Raw genomic sequence first — 3,360 nt, forward strand, 5'->3', positions numbered from 1 at the left:
CCTTTGGCTGTGATTACAGCCTCAAGCTTACTTGGGTATGATGCTACAAGCTTGGCACACCTGTATTTGGGGAGTTTCTCCCATTCTTTTCAGCAGATCCTCAAGCTCTGTCAGGTTGGATGGGGAGCGTCGTTGCACAGCTATTTTCAGGTCTCTCCAGAGATGTTAGATCAGGTTCAAATCCGGGCTCTGGCTGGGCCACACAAGGACATTCAGAGACTTGTCCCGAACCCACTCCTGCATTGTCCTGGCTGTGTGCTTAGGGGCGTTGTCTTGTTGGAAGGTGAACCTTTGCCCCAGTCTGAGGTCCTGAGCGCTCTGGAGCATGTTTTCATCAAGGATCTCTTTGTACTTTGCTCCGTTCAACTTTCCCTCGACCCTGACTAGTCTCCCAGTCCCTGCTGCTGAAAAAGATCCCCACAGCGTGATGCTGTCACCACCATGCTTCATCGTAGGGATGGTGCCAGGTTTTCTCCAGATGTGACACTTGGCATTCAGGCCAAGGAGTTCAATCTTGCTTTCATCAGACCAGAGAATCTTGTTTCTCATGGTCTGAGTCCTTTAGGTGCTTTTTAGCAAATTCCAAGCAGGCTGTCATGTGCCTTTTACTGAGGAGTAGCTTCCGTCTGGCCACTACCATAAAGGCCTGATTGGTGGAGTGCCGCAGAGATGGTTGTCCTTCTGGAAGGTTCTCCCATCTCCACAGAGGAACTCTGGAGCTCTGTCAGAGTGACCATCGGGTTCTTGGTTACCTCCCTGACCAAGGACCTTAGACTGGAGCGAAGGTTCACCTTCCAACAGGACAATGACCCTAAGCACACAGCCAAGACAACGCAGGATTGGCTTCGGGACAAGTCTCTGAATGTCCTTGTGTGGACAAGCCAGAGCTCGGACTTGAACCCGATTGAACTTCTCTGGAGAGACCTGAAAATAGCTGTGCAGCGACGCTCCCCATCCAACCTGACAGAGCTTGAGGATCTGCAGAGAAGAATGGAAGAAACTCCCCAAATACAGGTGTGCCAAGCTTGTAGCGTCATACCCAAGAAGACTTGAGGCTGTAATCGCTGCAAAAGGTACTTAAACAAAGTACTGAGTAAAGGGTCTGAATACTTATGTAAATGTAATATTTCATTTTTTTTTACATGTCTAAAAACCTGTTTTTGCTTTGTCATTATGGGGTATTGTGTGTAGACTGATGAGGGGAAAAAACTATTTCATCAATTTTAGAATAAGGCTGTAACAAAATGTGGAAAAAGTAAAGGGGTCTGACTACTTTCCGAATGCACTGTAGTAGCACTTCAGACTAGTACTCACTGGCCCACAACCAGCTTGATGACATTGGTGAAAACTCTGTTCAGTACCTGAGCCAGAGTCACCGCTGAGGAACAGAGGCAAAGAACTGGATCAGTATCTCTCTCGCACGCACGCAGCTGTTCTGATGCCAAACAGCATGTGTAGTTACATTTTAGTCATTTAGCAGACGCTCTTATCCAGAGCGACTTACAGTTAGTGATTACATATTTTTTTTATACTGGCCCCCCGTGGGAATCGAACCCACAACCCTGGCGTTGCAAACGCCATGCTCTATCAACTGAGCTACATCCCTGCCGGCCATTCCCTCCCCTACCCTAGACGACGCTGGGCCAATTATGCGCCGCCCATGAGTCTCCCGGTCGCGGCCGGCTGCGACAGAGCCTGGATTCGAACCAGGATCTCTAGTGGCACAGTTAGCACTGCGATGCAGTGCCTTAGACCACTGCGCCACTCATCTACAGTCAGGCCTTACCTAGCGAGGCCTCCCCCTCTGTTCTCTTCAGGAAGGTAAGCAGCAGGATCACCAGGAATGGAGTAAAACATTCCACACTGATACGAGGGACATGGTCAGTACCATAGGAATAGAATAAGTAAGGCAGGCCAAATGGTAACACTTTACTTCTGGGGAGTATACAATCATGAAAATGTCATGACTAGTTTCATAAAGATGTTGCTTCATGACTACTCCCTTCAATTAAAATGTTACCAAAAAAATATTCCAATTCAATGTTCCATGATTTTATTGAATTCAGTGCCTCCCCCTGGCACACACCAGTACTCGCAAACATGAGAGGTGGGGACATTCTCCACTGTGAAACGTATACAGCCACATCTCCTCTGCCTGGATCTCACGAATAAAGGGGGGAAGCTGTTGTCACACTGAGGGAGATCTCTCTCACACACACACAGTTAAGATCATTTAAATAATTAATATTAATATGCCATTTAGCAGACGCTTTTATCCAAAGCGACTTACAGTCATGTGTGCATACATTTTTATGTATGGGTGGTCCCGGGGATCGAACCCACTACCCTGGCGTTACAAGCGCCATGCTCTACCAATTGAGCTATAGAGGACCAAACAAGTCAATATGGAACCCATTTGTCAATGTTATTACATGTTTGGATGTTTGTTATTAACACATGTTATTACATGATATTGGAAACCATACAAAACTTACTCACAGGAAGACAACCAGAAGCAGCAGTCCCCTCATCTTGTTTCTCAGTTTAGTTTCCAGACAGATCACTTGGCAAATTCATTGGCATCCTCTCCTAAATTGGAAGGGGGAAAGAAAGAAAATTGGTTCAAAATGATTAATTTATTACAAAACATGTTTTAACAAATATAACACAATTTATAATAACGAATTAAGTCTGACTGGTGACACATGGCTGAGTGTGGACCAAATGAAAGGGGCTGATTTGTTAGATTGATATGCGCAATGACAGGTACATTTAGCAACAGTAGAGAAGTCATGCTAGTCTTTCTTGTTCCATGTTTAAAACTGCCAACTTAATTAGCTAACGTTAGCTAGTGCATATCGTGAACATCCAATTTATTCACAATTTATTCATCTTAAATGTAGTGCCCTGCCCCCATATTGCTGGCTACACCTCTATTATCTTGCTAGGAGCATAGCAACATTTTACGCCTCTACACATCTGGGAACTGATAACTTCTGAAAACTTGTAGGAGCATTTCCCGGTGAAAATCTCAGATCTATAATTTTTGCTAGCGAAATTAGCAGAACCAACCTTTAAACTCGGTGTTTACGTCTTTCTCCGCATATTGAGATTCTCACTGATAGCTACCGTGGCCTACTCATCATCATACTCGTCACCGGGAGACCCGGAGAAAGCTTTTCGTCCGTTGTGTTGAAGAAAATGCAATGCCACGTCACGTTAACGGGGCGATCTCTAGTGGACAAATGGTAGAATAACACATTTGATTACTAGGACCGAAAAGCACAGCAAAATAAAAATCCAATTACTAAAAATTGAAAGTATGATATTGTATTTTCCATGAAGATAGGGTCAAATGAG

The sequence above is a fragment of the Coregonus clupeaformis genome, chromosome 18 (genome assembly GCF_020615455.1).
Source record: "Coregonus clupeaformis isolate EN_2021a chromosome 18, ASM2061545v1, whole genome shotgun sequence".
NCBI lineage: Eukaryota > Metazoa > Chordata > Actinopteri > Salmoniformes > Salmonidae > Coregonus > Coregonus clupeaformis.